The sequence below is a fragment of the Protopterus annectens genome, chromosome 4.part0 (assembly GCF_019279795.1).
Source record: "Protopterus annectens isolate FY-2018-M chromosome 4.part0, PAN1.0, whole genome shotgun sequence".
NCBI classification, from domain to species: Eukaryota; Metazoa; Chordata; order Ceratodontiformes; family Protopteridae; genus Protopterus; species Protopterus annectens.
This window is the reverse complement of record NC_056733.1, coordinates 1,107,735,975-1,107,756,939: the sequence shown is the minus strand read 5'-3', so window position 1 is coordinate 1,107,756,939 and position 20,965 is coordinate 1,107,735,975. Positions and strand designations below refer to the sequence as shown.

Below are 20,965 nucleotides of genomic sequence, written 5' to 3'. Positions count from 1 at the left end.
AACACTGTACTGTCTGCCACTGATTTGGTGATAATTGTGACTTGTGATTACCAGCAGATTTCAAAACAAAAGTCAGATGGTCTCTGCCATATACATAAATACTTTAATAACAAATTAATGTGCTTAACACTTCTAGGGCAAACATAGAACCACAGGTTATGGCTTGCTTGCATATGTTTATGCTTACACTTCCCTTGGAGGTATTAACATTGTAACAATACAGATACTAGGATTTGTGAAATACTAGTGAACAGAAAAACACCCTTAGTTAAGGCTTAAACGTGTGATACTCAAAGCTGGAGCAGTATGTCTACATTTCAGAAACACAAAGCTACCTTGCTTTAGAGATTCAAACATACTCTTACATGCATGTGTTAAGCAAACTAGGCTTTTATTTCTAAAAAATGTATTATTTAAAATTAAACCACAAAATGTATAATTCAAAGAGTAAGAGCCTGGTTTAAAAACAAAGCCTAAATTCAGAAAAATGGTTATAGCAGGCTGCATGCATACATTGAGATAGGTCTTGAAAATTCACAATGTCATGCCAGTAATTAAAGAAACAACTGAAATGTAAATTCTGAGTGCACCAGCTCTGGAAGTAAACCACATTGATCATGTTTGGTGTTTAAAATGTATAAGTGTAATGTGTTTACTATCAGAAATGTATGGCTGCACTTTTATATTAAGAAACAATAACTCAGAAAATTATTGTACCATAAAGGAATGATCCTGCCCTGAGAACAATAGGACCGCATATGTCAAATATTTTCCTGTTTACACAGCAAGTATACATCTGATTACTGGGATAAGCATAAAGTAAGCACTCGGGTGCAGAACTGATGCGCAACTTTTTTTTTGGTTCCTAGCATCATTGTTAGACTGTATACCCCAGTGCCCTTCATCCATCATCATGTTCCTCATCTGCTCCCACACACACACACTGGACTGTCTCAGTTTCTGAACTGGGGCCAGCACAAGCCATAAGGGTATCTGGGGGAGGGGGTCCTTCCATCACTATTTTATTCAGGGAATTTTTTTCATTGCCCCAATTTCACCTACTTGCATATGAGGGGTACTCCACTCTGTGGACTGTCCCTCTACTCAGGGAGAACCTTAGACAAGCAGCCTTCCCCACTGTGATGAGCACCCTGTCCCTCTCTGCCAGGGCCTCAGGTGCTCAAGATGCTAATCGAAGCCAGGATGTGGGACTATTGTTGGGTTTTATACCTCTATTCCATGGCAACTTTTTTGACACACAAGAAAGTTGATGAACCATTCACCAATGAACAGTAAAATGCTTGCCCTGAACACCACTAAAAATGCATAAAACAGAAAACATTTTTCAGTTGTGTTTATATAGGCAAATAGTTTTTGCACTGTGTACTTTGGATGTCAGTAAAAATCTAAAACACAGATATGTTATTCACCAATACTGTTATGCACCTAGTGTGAATTTGGTTATTTGTCTCCTTGAATACATTTGTAATATATAACTAGTTCAGCTACAAATATAACACTGTAGGTGCTGACAGAATGGTTAGAGCATTAATATATGCATCACAAGAAATAAATACTTGTGTTTTAGGCCACTATGGAACTGTTGACTATCTGGTTTGTCTAATATACCAACCATCCAAAGAATGATAATTTTAGATCAAATGTAAAATGTTCAAAAACCAACAAAAAATAAAACTTTTTGTAGTGGTAATCCCCCCCTGCACCCCCAACATCCCTTGCTAATTATTTATGCCAACTCTGAGATCACACAGTAGCAGGCGTGAGGGTAAATACCCTGACTCCGCTGCACCACAATCCCATACAAAATGCTGGCAGCAAAAACTCCATTGTAGACAGCATTTGCTCATATGAGCATCTGCTGTTATTTACAGCCTGAGAAAAACATTCACTGATATGAGCTTTCAATGTTAGGGACTGCAGCCATACACACATACTCACAAGCAAATACATACATATATAGATAGCAATCAAACACTTCATGCGATACAGCTATCAACAATACTAAAAACACCCTACCTAGCTGTACCAGCGCTGTAGCTTCTGAAATCGCAGAGGATCGGAACTCTCCCCCATACCCTTCACAGCCCTGCAACTATAAATACTGTCTTTAAGATGGCACAACTGTGGAGAAAGAACATATTTCCTATGATCCACTTGTTTGCTGTCTCACTGAGTTACAACCCCACCATTTAACCATCCTGGCATTCATTTAGAAACTTGGTCCAAATTTGAAAAAAAAAAAAAGCAACTCCGCTTCGTATGCTGCATCCTGATAGATATACTTATGTATGTATGTATGTGTGTATTACACACACACACACACACATCATATATATATATATATATATATATATATATATATGTGTGTGTGTGTGTGTGTTTCTGTATATATACCTGTATATATGACCTCAAACCAGTGACAAGTGGAGTACCACAGGGTTCCGTCCTGGGACCGCTTCTGTTTGGTATCTACTTCTCTGAAGTACAGGCTAACATAGAAGGCCTCTGGCTAATGAAGTCTGCAGATGACTGCAAACTAGGAGCCATAGTCAAGTCCCCAAATGATGTGAACATCCTACAGAAGGGCCTCTCTGAGACAGATGCCTGATGTCAGAGCCATGGCCTCAAGCTCAATGCCAAAAAGTGCAGTGTCATCCCCTTTGGTAAAAACTCTGTACCCATGAACTACCACATAGGCAGCAATCTACTTAACACCGAATGCGTGATAAGAGACCTTGGGACCCAGGTGGACAGTAGTCTCTCCTTTTATAGTCACATCGCCACAGTAGTCAGGAAGTCCTTCTACATGACACACCTCATCATAAAAGGGTTCTCATCCAGGAAAAAAGAGGTCATCGTTCCCCTCTACTCGACACTCATTAGACCCACTATAGAGTACAATGCCCCTTTTGGAATGTACCTCACAAGACATCTGCAGCAGCTGGAAAGGCCACAGAAGTACCTCACAAAGAGGATTACTGGACTCAAACAAATGCCCTACACTGAGCGCCTCAAAAAACTCCAGCTTTACTCCGTAGCATATTGCCTACTCAGAGGTGATCTCTGCCTAACATATAAAGATATGTCAAACCCAGAGCTTTTGGACATGCTACACCTAAAGAAATCCCAATCCCTTCGAGCTACATGCTCTAGGGACCTAAACCTTGTCACCACAATAAACAGGACATGCTGGAGGGATAGATTCCTATCACAGAGACTTCCCATACTCTGGAGCAGGCTACCCATCTATGTCAAGCAAAGTTCTTCATTAGCACTCTTCAAGAAAAATCTTGATGAGTGGATGGGAAATAGGAAATACACCCAGGGGATCACTTCTGTGTCTCTGCTCGACAGTGGCACAGGAAAATAACTTTCTTGGGTAGCGCAAGCCAGGGAACCTTGTTGGCTAGGCTTGCGTAGGCCCTTGAGCCAATAGCCTAGTACCTACCTATGAACTTATATATATATATATATATATATATATATATATAGATTTGTGGCATTCTATTGATATATCACAAAATCGAGTGCCATGCCTTTGAACACCTAATAGTTTAAAAGACAAATTGTCAAATACAAAACAAAAAATAAAAAAATCCTTTTTTGTGGGTTTCAAGACCCCCTGCTAATTATATATACCAGCTCAAGAGATTGCAGTACAGAGGGGAAAGGGCAAACTTGCTAAACCCCGTTGAAAACTATCTTTCTCAAAAGCCAGTACAGCTGATTTTTTATCAGCCGTGCCTGTTTTTTTCACCAGTCAGTGAAAACAAACATTGACGAATCATAGGTAATTAAGATATCTGCACACACACAAAATGCTGCTTGGATCAATAATGGTTTGACAAGCAGTCAGAAAATAAGACAATGAGTTGCTCTTGGCAGAATGGTATAATAGCTCTAGAGTGCAGACATGTGTCTGCATGCAAAAATTCAGCTTGTCCAAACTATGATATTTTCATTAATGTCTCATGGATGTAAATGCTAGACATAAGCAGTAATCCATGAGTGTGTGTGGAATGTCAGGATTTACCCACAATTGGTATGGTTTGATCACAAGGGCAAAGCCTGAGTGATTAAGCAAAGCCAACTGTGGGCAAATCCTGATATATATAGAGACAGGGGTGGGTTATTGCTTTTATACAGTAACATTATTTAGCAAAGAAATTACTTAGCTGCCTTAAATAATGCAGTTGTACAAAGAGACTTCTGTTGTGTAATCCTCACTATTCTGATGTACTGCATGTACATATGGGACTTAGTCCCACACTTGGTACATCAGTACATTAGAACCAGTGGAGAAAACCATCCTCATTGCTGTGTATTTTTTTTTTACTGTTAAAAAACAGACATTAAGAAGGATAGTGTGAAAAATCTGAAGAAAATCAGGTATGTTTTAGTTTTGCAGAACGTACTTGATTTTTCTTATAATTTGGTGTGCTCATCAGCATATCCTCATAGAAGATTCTGGCTGCTCAAGGGTACTTCAGCAGCCAGACTTTTTTCTATTGGTATATGCTGTGTTTACAACAGACATGCTAGTTGGGCTGTCCAATCAGTGGGCTTGTTTTTGAATAGTGGTGAGACATTATTCTATAAATATATCCCATATGCGTATATATATATATATATATATATATATATATATATATATATATATATATATATATACACACACACACATACATACTTACATACATAGAGAGAGAGTGATAATAAATATGTGATTATATTGCTATAGACTGCAGATGGAATTGGACAAGATATACTACATCAGCATGTAGAAGCATATTAGTGACATAAAGACTGAACTTCAACCTTTTCATCTGTAAGCATTTTACATTTGTGATCACAAAACTGTACCTGTACAAGTATTGCTAATAAAATCAAAAAGTCACCAACGGACAGAAATATACATACCCTTCACACATATTTTCGATGCTATTTTTACATTGGGCTTTCTCTTCCCACACCCCCTAAGGGGGGGGGGGGCTTTACCCCAGCCCCCCATAACGTAATATAACTTTATGATTGCACAACCATGAACAAAGGGGAGTAACCAGGAATTATGCCAGAGTCGGTAAGCCGTTACTGGACTATAGCATAATTTGACCAAATTAACCACTGGCAATTTGTGCTGCAAGTTCTGCACACAGTGAAACAAATGTGCAGAAAATAAGTTGCCCATATATCTATCTATCTATCTGTGCATTGCTTTACCAGTACTGAAATGTGTTTTGTAAATCCTGTTCAGGAGTTCATTAATGAAGGATTTGCTGGAATGGAGTTCATTAATAAAGGATTTGCTGGAATGTAATGGTCTCTTCTCCATGGTGACCTTTAACTGCGCTGCATATTGGCATTATGAGTATATCCTGTGGAAAAGCGACAGATTATTTCTGAAGACAGTACTTTAGATTACACTTTAACACTTATAGTTCCATACTTTGTTTAAAGCTTGAGTCTGTATTTTCAGTCATTTATGAAGTGTACTTTGCCTACCTTGCATGCAATAACATATTGGTTACCCTTGATTACCTATGCTTAGCTTCTATTATGGCTACCCACCGCATTGATGAAATGGATGAAGAGAAGGGAAGTCTGAATGAGCTGGAATCAGAGGTGATGCAGCCAGGTACAGAGTATCATGGTAGTGTGTGACAGAATAATGCCGAAGAAGCTGAAAACTGAGATGTACAAACAGTGACTGGTAGTAATGTATGGTACAAAATCCTGGGCAGTGAATGCAGAACAGTTGAGGAAGCTAAAGATGATGGAGCTGAAGGGCCTGAGATGGGTGATAGGATACACACTGTGAGACAGATGAAGGAATGACAACATCATGTCAGAAACCAAAGTAGCTTCCATTTGCAGGACAATCTCAAAAAGAACAGATTACAGTGGTTCAGGTCAGTATGCAGAAAAGTAAAAGACGATTTCATGAAGAAGATTTGGGAGAGGCAGAAAGAAGGCAAGATGAAATGAGGATGTGTAGACAACAGGTAATAGATTTTGTGAGGGAAGACCTGCAACAGTCGAGCATGACTGTTAAAGAATGTAGGAGAGTGACACTGAATCGAGACAGGTGGCAACATTTGACGCAACATCCCAGCTTTTTGTATAAAAATGGGCAGAGGAGTTGCTAATGATGATAGCACTGATATCCTCCAATGCTCCCTGCCACACTTTGGTCATGGAATGCCTTATCTGCTTAACTTTGTATAAGATGCATATGTTGTGCGTGCAGAACCTGAAGTAATATGTCATTATCTGGAGTGGTGAGGTTTTCAAACCATTGCCTCTTTCATGAACTCATGACAAGACATGCTGTGATTTCCACATCTGTGTGTGTGTGTGTGTGTGTGTGTGTGTGTGTATGTGTGTACAAGACTGTCCTTGGCTGTCCTATGTGCATGCACTCTCTATTTACATAACCATGTATTCACCCAGATACAGGGTTCATTGTGACTTTTATAACCTTGCCAGCCCTTAACGAGCTTCGGTCATGGTATGCCCACACCCACAGCAGGACTAGTAATTGCTGTGCCCTTGTGCATAGATATAATAGACACACACACACACACACACACACAAAAACCCCTCTGTTACAGGAGGTTTTAGGTATCAAACAGTGAAAAATTTAGCTTGAATGTTTTTGCAGTTTTTACTGAATGATTTTTCTGTGTGACCATTTTACCTTTTGATTTATTTATGTAAATATGAGCAACTTACAACTGATCAAAAAGTCAAATTGTCAGAAAGAAAGCCTCTACAGTTTATCAGAAATGAGTTTACTCTGTGCGGGATTGTGGTAAAGTGGGGATCACAGAATTTGCCCTTCCCCCATTGTACTATGAGCTCATAGTTGGTAATATATCATTATCAGGTGGTGAAGGGGGAGTGCAGAGGAGCTTACCTACCTTTCAAAGAAAAATATGTTTCCAGTGTTGTCTTTTCCATCCTGTGGGACACCTGGTCCTATTCCGATCTGAGGCTTACATCTTAGTTTCTTCAATCCTGAAGCTCTACCCCTTTACACATACTGCTCTTCACTCTCTTGCCACCATTAGCATCTGGATGTGGTCTCAGGCTTCAGTGCAGTAAGTAATGGTTTACAAACCTTTTTGCCAAGTATTAGGGTTTCTGGTTAAATTTGGAGTTTTTTTTAATTATTGTATCCACCAGTCTTTTTTTTCTTATCTCTTTGATTCCACAAAAAAAAAAGTGTGTTATATCTAGTTCACCTATTTCACCTATGTAGATAGGTGTATTTATAGGACTAGTTCTTGTATGTACCTGTGTGTGTGTGTGTGTACATATATATATATATATATATATATATATATATATATATATATATATATACATACATATACATGCATATATGGGTCTGGACTGGGCTAGACGAAGGCTTTCCTGCCTATTGTTTTAAGGCTAAAGTTAATGGCCAGACTTTACATGTGGAATGTCCTTTATTGCTCTAAGTGTAAAAGAATGTAATGCAGTTTCTGTCAGCCTTGGGAACACCAGGAAAGTGTGAAATGATGTAATGTTTTATCAGAACTGCAGTTTCAATTTAAACAGAGAACCAGAAGGCATTAAGCATTTTTTTGTTTTCACCATCTAACTCGCATCACTCTGCCTTGCTCTATGTAAGTAAGTTATTTTCGAAGTGTGTTCTCTTTTAGGAATAACTAGAAATTAGAAAGATTAGACTGTGTTAGATGTCAGAACTGTACCACTGAATTATTTTAAGTATTTCTCTGTGATCTCTGAACTTTTCACTAGCACTGTATAGTAGAAAGTATTGTCTTGTGGTTTTAATTATTTATTATTAAATATTTTAAAACCTTTTAACTGTGGCTGGTTTGTGTAGAGATAATTTAAGCTCTTTAGAGTACTTGTATCTGAGTATTCAAAGGACCAGCAAGAAATGCTTGGCTTAGCTTTCTTTACAGCAGAGGGCAATGTTGCCACATTGTTTTAAGGTCAACGTTTCACAACATATTCTTTCATTTAAGAAGCAAGCCTGCATTTCAACATTTCACAGTATTTACAAATGATAGAATTCTGTACCAAATTCTATTTGACTAGGCTGGCAGCCTTCACCGATCTCTACCAGTCTTCACAAGCAATGCAGATGTTCCTCTCCTTGCTTGGAAGAGTATCAGATCATCTTCTGGTCTTCTGCTCCAGCACCAAACATGCCTTCAGCATCTGTTCTGAACCAGCTGCCCATTACTTAAGCTCCAGAATCATGGTTGTCCAATTTTCCAATTCTCAGCAAGTTCTGTTTTTTCCTTCTCAATAAGACTTTACTCTTCATTCTTGTTGACTGCACCTGCACAGTTCTTGCCAGAGCAGTCACCACCCTAGACCTGAGCCTCATGTTTTTTGGATCCAAGGACCAAAATCCATCTTCATTTAAGCCCACAAAGCTATCAAATGTGGCTTGTTCAAGGTATGCCAGATTAGTCAGAAGTCTTAAGGGTTCGGATTTGGAGCAGTTGGTGCCGACCTTCTTGTAGGTCCAGATGGACCTTTAGATCATCCTCTGCACCTTAACTCTAAGACCAGAGGGTCCTTTTCCTTCAGCCCCATCCTTGTTTGTTCCTGCCTCGACCCATCTTTCAGGACCAGGGGTCTGTGGGTCTCCCTTGACATCCCCCCATGTCAGTGTCTCAGCCATTACCTCCCTCCATGATATTCTCAGCTACAGCCCTGTTGGAGCTAAGCATGTCTTGGAGCTGATGCTCCACGGCTGGGATTCACACTCAGGTTTTTGCAGCCACCCCTTCCCTTAGGTGATTCAACTTTAGATAGTTCAGCTCAGATCTTGACATCGGACCCAGCCAGGTCGGTACTAGGCACTGGTTACTCTTTCAGTTGTGCATATCTGAAGGGGACTGTGTTAGTTGTCCTGCCTTGGTGTCAGAATTCAATGTTGTAGAGAGGATTCTCAGTCAAAGACTTGGGACTTCATTTACTAAGTCAGACACATCCCAGACCTTTCTCTGTTCTGGTTCCTTGGGCTTGCATCAACTCAGACAGCCCACCTCAATTATTCCATGAGTCTTCCCATGATATATTGTCACCCATTGCTTCCTCTTCCTGGGAGATTCACTGGAAGAGCAGATGGAAGGGAAAGCATATGGACTTCTCTGAAGAGTCACTCACTAAGGATACCGACCTCAATGATGGAAAGGGGTCTCCAAAATCCCCCCCCCCCCAAGAAGATGCACCCTTTGGTGACTTATTGAAATTGATCAGAGAGCACAGGGATCAAGTCCCCAACCCTGAAGAGTCCTTATTTCTTGAAGCTTTCAGCACAAATCTATGTCCTGGGTGGTGCCCCCCGATGCCCTTGTTGACCTGTTATCCTATAGGTCATGAAGAGAACTTGTCATGGTGGAGCCAATCCCCTGGCAGATATACACATATGGGTCCCTATTAGTTGATTGAGTTTTCAGAAACTTTCATTCTGTGTATGGATAGGAATGTGCATCTTGTTTTGCCAAGTCTCACATACCAAACCAGATTTATAGGAACATAGGAGGTTATTAGGCTAATGTCTCTGGGGCCCTTACAAGCCTAGCCAAGAGTTTATCCCCAAAAAGAAACCTCAGTCAGCACCTGTCACCCCTGTCATTGAGGGACACAGGTATAACCCCTGGGACAGATTTGTGGTTTCCCATCCACTCATCAGGTTGTGCTTGAAGAGGGTCAGCGAGGTGCTCTGTTTGGCATGTATGGGAAGTCTATTCCAGAGACGGGGCAGCCCCTTTGAGACAAACCTGTCTGATGTCACATATTAGATTCAGGCCTTTTGAGCAGGTAATGCATGATAAGTTAGACTTATGGATATGGAGCATCACTATTATGGCAGGGACTGAGATTGCCTTGTAGGTGAGACACAGATCACCCCTGAGCAATCTGTACGATACCAAATAGAATGATAGTGATTTGAGCCTATCCACATAGGACAGGTGTTGGAGGCCATGGATTCTCTTTGTGAGGTATTTCAGTGGCTTGTCCAGTTGGTGCAAATGTTTGGAGAGATACATACCAAATGAGGCATTATACTCAATTATTGGTTTAATGATGGAGAAGTATAGAGTGGTAATAGCCTCTTTTTTTCTAGATGTAATACCTTTACTTATGAGATGAACCAAGTAAAAGGCTTTTGTGACCACTGCTGGTACATCATGGTTGAATGTGAGGTTATTTACCTGAATGCCCAGGTCTGTCACCACAGTTTGTGTCCCTAGGGGTTTGCCATTGATGTGGTAATCAGTAGAGGCTGTGTTTTTGCTGAATGGTATGATGATACATTTTTTGCGTTGAGCTTGAGGCCATGACTTTGGCACCAGTCATTATGTTGCTCTGAGACCCTCTTGCAGTATGATAACATCATTTGGGGAGTCAATGACAGCACCCAACTTACAGTTGTCTGCAAACTTGGTCAGCCACAGGCCTTTTGTCTTTGCCTGGACCTCTGAGAAGTAGATGCCAAACAGTAGGGGTCCCAGGACAGACACTTGGGGAACTCCACTAGTGACAGGTCTGTTATTGGAGGTGCCTATTTTGACTTTGAGGGTCCTGTCAGTGAGCCAGTTGGCCACCCACCTGATGAGATAGGGATTTATGCCAAATTGTGTTAGCTTTTCAATGATGCCTGAGTGGGGGATTGTGTCGTAGCCCTTGGCCAAGTCAAGGTAAGTTGTATGCACTGACTTTCCCTCATGCAGGGCCTTAGTGACAGACTCAAAGAAGTCATTCAGGTTCAACAGGCAGGATGTGGGGTGAAGTGCTTGGAGATTGCCTGTGTCCTCCTTTATGAGATCCATAATAACACGCTCCATGGCTTTACAGATCAGACTTGTCAAGCTAATGGGGCGATAGTTTCTAGGGTCAGTAGTGGCACCACCTTTGTGCAAGGATATGACAATGGCAGTTCTCCACTCTGCTGGAATGAAGCCTATACTTAGGTTGTGTTTGAATAAGGTGCTCAATGGCAAAGCCAGTTCTTGCTGGAGATGTTGCAGATTACAGCCTGGAATATTATCAGGTCCCATGGAAGCTGTGTTCTTTGCCTTGGGTAGGGCCTTTAGCGCTTCATCTATGGAGATGTGAGGTGCAGGGCAAGTATCGGGGATGTCAAAAGGACCTTGGGGGGGACAGGGGGGTGAAGTTTACAGTGAATCTGTCTGCTAGCAGGATGGCCAAGTCAAACAAGATTGGTGTAAATGACATTGTGAAGTACTAATTCGGAACAAACCTGAGCTTTGCTATGGAGGTTTCTGACGTAACTGAAGAAGGCTTTGGAGGCTTTTAATAGTGATCTAATTTGCTTGTTGAGGCTAAGGAGGGAGTTTTTCCAATTTGGAATATGTTCCTTATTACCCTTGGATAACAGGACAACAGTTTCTTCCTTTTGCTGTAAAGCCTGTTGATAGAGGATGTCCACCAAACAGGCTTGTATTTCCTTGAGAAGCAAGGTTTAGTTCTGTTGGGTATGGCTGAGTCCATGAAATTGTACATTTGCTTGTACACTGCATTGGCATACTGTTCAGCTTAGTTGTCTGCATCCTCTGAGGGGGGCGATGGTGTGAAGCTGCAGATACCCTCCCTTATGAGGTTGTAGTCAGCTTTTGAGCTTGATCATGTTTGGTTAGGCATCATATATAAGCACTAAGCTAGCTGTCCTCAAAGGCCTTTTTAAGTCTAGCAAGTTTCCCTTTTGGTGCTTGAATTAATCTATCCCATTCAGTGTAAGATTGGCCTTACCCATCCCATGGAATATATTATGTATTACCCCTAGTGAGAATAACTAAATACAACAGAAAACTAGAGAGGGGACCCATGCATAGGGTAAGGCATTTAGGAGATGCATCTGTCCTTTAGTAGTGTAGAAGGGCAGTCCTGGGGTACATTTTCTGTTTCCCATCCATAGATCTAAGTTGTGCTTGAAAATGTACAAGGATGAGCTTTGTTTTCCCTGTATGGGGAGTCTGTTCCAGAGCAATGGTATTTTCTGCAAGGTAAATCTCTCCCTCCAAAACTGTTCCATTGATGTTACAGAAGTGGTCTAGATACCTAGACCAAGTACTTCTAATGCTATTTGACTTGCAGATGTACAATTTATCTATAAGTGTTGGATCAGAGGATGCCTTGTGTGCTTGTATGCCAAATACAAGTCACCTCTTAGCAGTCTGTAGGATACAGTCAGCGCTTTCAGTCTGTCCAGGCAGGACATATTGCTTAGGTCTTGCCATCTTTTAGTAATGTGACTCTGGGATTTCCAGATTTTGCATATGTCTGGACAGATGTATACCAAAGTGGGCATTATATTTAATGACTGGGCTAATGAGGAATGAGTAAAGAGGAATGGCCACATATTTGGATCTAAACACAATCCCTTTGTGTGTATAAGCTGTGCAGTATAGAAGAACTTTTTTTCAACCACCATGTGTCCATTGTCATAAGTTAGGTCACAGTCCACATAAGTTCCCAAATACCAAACAGTTGGGTCAACTCTTAGGGGTATATATTCAGTGTGGTAGTTTCTTGGGGTATACGAATTCCAAAAGGAGGTGTTTATGCATTTTTTGGCATTTAGTTTCAGTCCATGATTTTGCCACTAGTTGTTTGTTTGTGACAAACCTTCCTGTGGGGTGGACAAGTCTTTTAGCATTCAGTGACTACACCTAGCTTTCAGTCATCTGCAAACTTAGTCAGCCACAACCTTTTGGTATTGGCTTTTACTTCAGAGGTAGTTGCCAAACAGGAGAGGTCCCATCACAGATCCCTGAGGGACTAAGCTGGTGACTTGTCTCTTTGTGGAGGTAAATTCCACTTTAGATTTCCTCCAGCTTATGTGTAAGCCATTTGGCAGTCCATTGGGTGACATAGGAGTTTATTACCAGTTTATTTAGCCTTTCTGCTATGCCTGAATAGGGCATTGTGTTAAAAGCCTTGGCTAGGTCGAGGTATGCAGTGTGTATTATTTTACCTTCAACAATTGCTTTGGTAACCTTTTCAAAACTGTACACCAGGTTGAGTAAGCATAACCTGGCCCTGATGAGTCCAAACTGATATGGGTAGAGTGTTTGGAGGTTCCTTATATCATTATTGATAAGTTCCATAATAAGTATTTTTGTGGATTTGCATATGAGACTGGCTAGACTTAAGTCTGTAATTGCCTGGTCTTTGGAAGGCCGTCCCTTATGCAGGAGAATGATGGTAGCTGTTCTCCATTTTCTTGGTTCAAAATCTGTATGGAGCCGAGGTTGAACAGTGTTGGGAGGGGGCTAAGTCATGCTTCATGCTATTTAAGATGAATTGAGGTATATTGTCAGGACCAAATGATGCAGCAATAGAGTATTTTTAGCATTTAAGAGCTCTTTTAGGACTTGTTCTTGTGCTGTAGTTGGCGGTGAGCCAGCTTCAGGTGCATCTTCAGGGACAAATGGTGGTGGGAGAGAGGGTTAAAGTTTGATCTGAATTTATTGGCCAGTAGTTTCTCTATCTTCATCCTCATTGTAGGTAACATGATTCACAGTCAGGTCATGGCATTGCTGCTCTGTGCTTTTGAGCTTACAAACATAACTGAAAAGGACCTTGTGATTGCTTTCACTTTGGTAGCTGTTTTAGCCTCAGTCTTGGCTTTTGTGGATTTTATTAAGCTCCTGAATTGTTTATTTCAGTGCTGAGGACTGTAGCATTCTGGGAGCTATTCTTGTTCCGTTGTATTCAGCATTCATCAGACCTGTCATTGAGTACAATGCCCCTTTTGGTATGTACCCAACCAAGTACCTGCAATAGTTGGAACGTTCACAGAGATTCCTCACTAAAAGAATTAATGGTGTAAGTAATATGTCATGTGCAGACCACTTCAAAACCCTGTCCCTGTATCCTGTCTCCTACAAGCTGTTAAGTGGAGATCTTTGCCTGGCATAAAAGTAATTGTCAGAGCCCACCCTGATGGACCTCCTTCATATATGCACAGCACCAGAATTACCTATTCTGAAGACTTAAACCTTACCTGTGATATAAATAGGACCTACTGGGAAGACATTTAGTTATGCCAGAGACTACCTATTTTCTGGTAAAGGTTACTTATCCATGTGAAGCAGAATCCCTCCCTAACCCATTTCAAGTGCAACTTGGACAATCGAGTGGGGAACAAGAAATTCATCCCTGGCTTGGCACCTATGTCTCTAATAGACACAGGCAACCTGTAAATGTTTCATCTCCCAAGCCTCTGCTTACACTTATCAAGAGTACCAAAAGTTTTCATAGGTTTGGGATACTTGACTAGGCTTAAAGTGGTCCATGTGGTCGTTAGCCTAGTAAACACTTATGAACCTATATATACAAGAGAACTGATGGACAAGAAATAGAAATGACAGAAGGAGACTATGGAAGACTGGAATAATCATTTGAAGTATATTTTGAATTCTTTTAAAATGTAAAACAATAAGTATGGAAATCAATAACCTAGAAAAATGAGTGTAGTTTATTGGCTTTCATCAGGTTTTATTCATTGAGATTTGCTCAAACCACATTAACTTGTCTTGTCTAAGCTTTTTGATATATAGAAGAAAGGGGGTTGAGGGGTGCTGGTGGAAATATATTTTTCTTTTTTAGCATTCTCATATTCCACTTCATGATATTAAAAAGTCAGTGAAGCGTAACTCATTATAGTGTGATTCAGCTGAACTTAGTTAACCAAGTGGAGAGGAAGCCATACAAATAAAAAGAAATGAAACATGTGGGGGGTGGGGTTGGTCAAATAAACCTATCTAAAATAAGCAAGCCTTTGTGTGTTGAAGCAACCAGGATGGCCACTGGGATAGCAGGGTGCCTAGGAAGGTTTATCACCAACAGGAAATTTGAAATTATCCCTCTGTTTATACTGTTGGAGAGACCCCCCCCCCCCACACACACACACACACACAAACCAGTATATATTGGTGCAGTTTGGAGATCATGTTTTCACAAGGTACAGGTAAGGTAGAAGCATCTCAGGAGAAGACTCTACACATTGTGCATTGTTTCTCTAAGATCAAAAGAGAAGAAATTACAAGCGATTAAGGGGAAAAAAGTCAGAAAGATGATCTGATAGATGCATTCATGTACCAAAAGGGAATCTGTAATACCCAGAAGGGTATTTAAAAAAGAATTGCAAGAAAACATGAATGTAAAGACTGCAGATTCAGTGTGGACAGCAAAAAAAAACAAAAAAAACCCCAGCTAAACTGAAGTATTTTCACAGGTATTGTAATGGATGACTGGCATAAAATTCTTAAATGAGTACAACCAAAAACTGTAATATAATTCAAGACTGTAAGGAGCAGATGTCTTTAATGTTGTTAAAGCTGTTGAAAACCAAGCACCATACATAAAAATTAAAACCAGAAACAATTAAATGTAAGATTAAAGATGTAATAAACATATGGCTAAAAGTAGGTAGAAGAATTTGATTGTTAAATCAAACATGCCCATGTATGACCTCTTTATTACAATTTAAAATTACTCACCTGTAGATTAGGGCCTTTGGAATTAGACCTCAAGTCTCCTAGGGCTGTAACAGAAAAGGCAGTTGATTTCATAGGCCCAGTGCCATATAGTCAATTGAAATATGAAAGGCAGAAGGGGATTGGGTAAACATTTACCAAATAATTGACAAACATTCGCCAAACAATTGACATAAGTCAGTTCTTTGAAGTATGGAAAAGGAACCGCTGGTTAAGCAAGACCTGTAACTTATAGATAGGTTGTGAAATGGTCAGATTAGTTGCCTTGTTCAGTTTTTATGTAATATCAGAATCTGTATTTGTTGCAGAGCAGTCCACTTAATGTACTGGAGTACTTTGGCTAGTATGGTGATGATTAGCCACCAGGATTTTATTAAGACAATTCACTAGAGAAATACTTGTAAGTCCAGAACAAAGCAGCCAACACGTGTGTTTTTTAGACAAGCTTTAAAATTCGAGAATTGTAGCATTATGCAAAGGTTTTCAGTCTAAGGAATGCACAGATAAAAGTTAAGTCTGTTGAAGCTTAGTGGAATCTAGAAGAGTTTAAACTGGCTGTCCACAAGCACATAAGTCCAATTCAAGTTCGTAGAATGAGTTAAGGCTAATGAGATCCCTTTGTGGGTTTCTGGATAGACTTCATTTTGTAGTCATTTGCCAGCATTCAGTTGGCACTACAGTGGTGCTCTTTTGCAGGACATATGGGATCAGTTTGTTTAGCTTGCTGCCTAATTGGAGGCACATGGGGAGAAGGGTACCAGCTCTGACCTTGCTTGCAGGACAGTTTGTTGTAAACCATTTAACTGAGGGTACTGAGCCTATGATTCACTTTCTTGACTTCATATGACACATGATCAGGATAGGGAAGACGTTGGCCAAGGTGCAGAACAAAGGTTTTGACAAATGAAGTGACTTCGTTTGGAGGAGGGGATCCCATTCAAAGGCTTAATACTGAGAAGTACAAGGTCTATCCATCTGCAACTTCCAGTTTATTTGGATGCTTATTTCCTAAGTACTTGAGCATAAATAATTGTGAAGTGTAGACAAGACAATGGTTACAACCGTTACATTAAACCTGTTGTAATCAAAATTCAGTTTGCAACATTTGATCAAAGATTATTTGCTTGAATGCTGCTTAGGATTCAAGTAAGTCCATCCTAGTGTGTTTTATTTGTGCTCCATTCACTTACACTGCAGTCAGTGGGATAAGGAAAGTTCTTTTCTCTACTGTTGTGTAATCTTAGAGTTGGTATATATAGGTAGCAGTAAGTGGGGTGAAAGGGGACTTCCCCTCTCTGAAAACACTGTTCACTTTTTTTGCCCATTTTTAAAAGATTTTGTTGGTTCAATGACATCTGTCTTATTTGTATTTATGTGTAACAATTGTAAATGTAATGTAATGTGCTTCAATCAGCTGAGATAGTCCCTTCAAATATACTGTAGCTATGAAAGATTATTTGAAGCAAATGCACAATGGAACAAACGATTTAAATGAAACAAAATCAGAATTTAGCATAACAAAGAGCAGTTATTATGTAACTTCCCAATAATTTCAACAAAAATATGTGAAGTAAGCAAGCATTCAATAGTTATTTATAATGTCTCCTAAAAAATGATTGACTGCAACTTCAAGCAGCAAATGTGAACTGTAAATGTAGTAGCAGTATATACCTGGGCACGCACAGTTCTAGGAAACGCAGTGCCAGGTGTAAAAGTAGTGTCTCTACAGTATTCGGATTCCATCATGTGTAACACCAGGTAGATTCCAAGAAGTATCCTTCTGCACAAAACCAGTGGATCAAAATTCAGGTGACCCTTCGTCTAACACAGGAAATGGTTTCCATTTGCCCTAATAGTTAATAGAATGTTCAAACATAGTCCTTTAAATTGCTGCTGGCACACATTGAATGTTGGCTGCAACACGCACTGTGTCAGCCTCCTTTGATGGCAGCTTCAAGTAAAGTGGTCTTCGAAAGAAAAATTAGAAACATAACAGCAAGTTAAAATCAAAAATAGTAGTGAAATTTACAGTGTTCATCCTCTCTGAAGCGAGTGGTTGGAGTACTATGCTTGGATGATGCAACAGGTCTGTTAAAGAAGTGAAGTCATACTGCAATGTGTTAACAAGTAGAACTCTGAGAATGTGTTGGGAGAATAGCATATTCAAAGCCCCAGCTCTAACCACTGTTACTAACAGTAAAATTGCAGGAATGAGTCACCAGTGCAAAATAATTGTGGCAGAAAGGTAAAAAATAAAGCTGGATGAGGTTGTCCTAGGCAGCTGTCTGTCACTATCTCAGACATAGCTCATGTCCATGGAGCTTACTTTACAGAGATTGGATGCCTTTTTAAAGGGGCTGCTGAATGGAGATAGTGTTGGAAGAGGACATTTAGATCACAGTGTTTTCTTATTTGTTGATGATAACAGCAGTGCAGCTCTTCAACATGCCATTAGCACATGGACAGTGCAGCTCATCAGCATGCCAATAGCGTGAGCACAGTGCAGCTCATCAGCATGCCAATAGCGTGAGCACAGTGCAGCTCATCAGCATGCCAATAGCGTGAGCACAGTGCAGCTCATCAGCATGCCATTAGCGTGAGCACAGTGCAGCTCATCAGCATGCCATTAGCGTGAGCACAGTGCAGCTCATCAGCATGCCATTAGCGTGAGCACAGTGCAGCTCATCAGCATGCCATTAGCGTGAGCACAGTGCAGCTCATCAGCATGCCATTAGCGTGAGCACAGTGCAGCTCATCAGCATGCCATTAGCGTGAGCACAGTGCAGCTCATCAGCATGCCATTAGCGTGAGCACAGTGCAGCTCATCAGCATGCCATTAGCATGAGCACAGTGCAGCTCATCAGCATGCCATTAGCGTGAGCACAGTGCAGCTCATCAGCATGCCATTAGCGTGAGCACAGTGCAGCTCATCAGCATGCCATTAGCATGAGCACAGTGCAGCTCATCAGCATGCCATTAGCATGAGCACAGTGCAGCTCATCAGCATGCCAATAGCGTGAGCAAAGAACAGAAACCATCTAAGAAAAGACTGTCTGCAGCACTTCCAAGTGGATGCATATGGAAAGAGAGAAGTTGCAATATTTCAGACTTTGTTCTCCCCATCAATGAACTCCACAGCAAGCATTTGACAGAGTCCCGAAATCTTATATTGTCTGGAGTGGATAGAGAGTAACAATGACAGACCAAACCTAGGATCACCGATAGGTGTACGTAGAATGCATCTGTCATCTGCCCAGCTTTCTGCAGAGAATGTAGTTAGTAAAGTTTGGTCAGGCAGAATTAACTCCATTCTTAGAGTTAAAGCCACAATGATAATTCAAAAGTACTACCACTTTACACAAACATTACATTAATCCTGTGGTAATCAGAATTAATTTTGCAGCATTTGATAGAAAATTATTCGGATGAATGCCACAAAGGGTGCAAGTAGGTGCATCCTGATCTGTGTTATTACTGTGAGTGAGTGGATGCCAACAGGTAATGGAATGGAAATGGTTTGGTAAGTTAGTTTTTCTTTGGGCCTCTCCTCGTGTATGGGAGGCAGTTAGGTTTTCTCCATCAACAAAAGGTGGCTTTTTTTTTTTAACTGACCTGCCAGAAAGATAATTGGGTATATGGTTGTGCATGCAATGAGATTTAGAGACTTATCAGATGATAGGTTGCTGTAAAGGAAGTAAACCATTTAAGTATTTTGAAGACTAGCTATTGTAGTACCACTTGTGCAACTAACTACTTACTCCTCCTGCCCATAAAAAGGGAGTTTGGCTAGGTTTGGGGTAAATGTGTATTTTCCCATCATTCATGTAAGATTTGAATGTAGTGATGGATGTGCTTTGCTTTATAGTTCCTTTGAAAGATATGAAGTTCTGTGAGAGAGATCTGTCATGCTAATAAGTCTAAGTCAGGCTGCAGTATCTTGTATGTGCATTACTAATGGTTTTATAGAAATGTGGTAGATCAAACAGGACTGAGTCATTTTCTTGGGTGGCGAAATCCAGGGTACATTTTTGGCTAGACTTATATAGGTCCTAGGGCCAGTAGCCTAGTACCTACCTATGAACAGCTTTGTAGACAAGGCATAGATCATGTTGTAAGCATCTGTGGGAGACAGAGAAGAGTGACTGGGCTTTTAGATGCTGTGAATCTTGTGCTAATGAAGAACCTTGGGTTTTGACCTTCACTTGGGGGAAATAAAGGCAAAGAGTGAAAGATGTAGAATTGCCAGAAGGAGACAAAGAAACAATGAGAGAATGTTTCCTGTGTGTAATAGGACTAAATCGGCCTTGATCTCTGATAGTAGCAGCCATGTCAAGTGTTTTCAAGTTAGGTGAGGCAAGAGCACCAAGATCCCATTGGCCCCATGCTGCACTGAGATCCCATTGCCCCCACGCTGCACTGAGATCCCATTGCCCCATGTAGTAGCCGCTTCATGTCCCACCAGAAATGATGTTCAGACTGCATTCCTGGTGATGTAAGTTTGCATTTGTTGCATGGATCCCCATATGTCGTCCAGGTTTAGGGATTCATGCAGTTATAAAGTAACCAAGCTTTCTCACTAGCAGCTATGTCATTCCTTACCTCTTCAGTTGTCCACCTATGATGAAACTTTTTCCTTGTGTGTTTTGTACTGGGTTCTAGATGCCCAGTCTAGGGCCATAATAGGTTATGTTAAGGTGGTTCTGCTGAAGTGCCAGACTAAGGCTGACCACCATCTGGTGGTTGAAAAGCATACTACACAGGATTCTGCTCAGAGGTTTTATTGCTGTTGCAATCTTCTGCAAAGGAAGGCCCTGCAGTTGTGATATACCCGCCGTAACGACAGATCTTCAAGGCACCGTCTGTTTAATCAGTATAAAAGGCATCTCATGGCTGTCTCCAGGCATGTGTCATGCACTTCACTGTTTATAGGTTCATAGGTAGGTACTAGGCTATTGGCCCAAGGGTCTACATAAGCCTAGCCAACAAGGTTCCATGGCTTACGCCACCCAAGAAAGTTATTTTCCTGTGCCACTGTCGAGCAGAGACACAGAAGTGATTCCCGGGGTGTATTTCCTATTTCCCATCCATTCATCAAGATTTTTCTTGGAGTGCTAATGAAGAACTTTGCTTGACATAGATGGGTAGCTTGTTCCAGAGTATAGGAAGTCTCTGGGGCAGGAATCTATCCCTCCAGCGTGTCATGTTTATTGTGGTGACAAGGTTTAGGTCCCTAGAGTGTGTAGCTCTGAGGGATTGGGACTTCTTTAGGTGTAGCATGTCCAACAAGCTCTGGGTTTGACATAGCTTTATATGTTAGGCAGAGATCACCTCGGAGTAGGCGATATGCTACGGAGTAAATCTGGAGTTTTTTGAGGAGGTCAGTGTAGGGCATTCGTCTGTGGCCA

General features: G+C 40.8%; 1 protein-coding gene across 1 annotated transcript in view; it reads left to right on the top strand.

Annotated features, from left to right (window-relative positions):
• LOC122799790 (F-BAR and double SH3 domains protein 2-like) overlaps positions 1-20,965 on the top strand; it is a 1,119,909-nt gene that overhangs the window by 949,062 nt on the left and 149,882 nt on the right. The gene's annotated exons all lie outside the window — the stretch shown is intronic.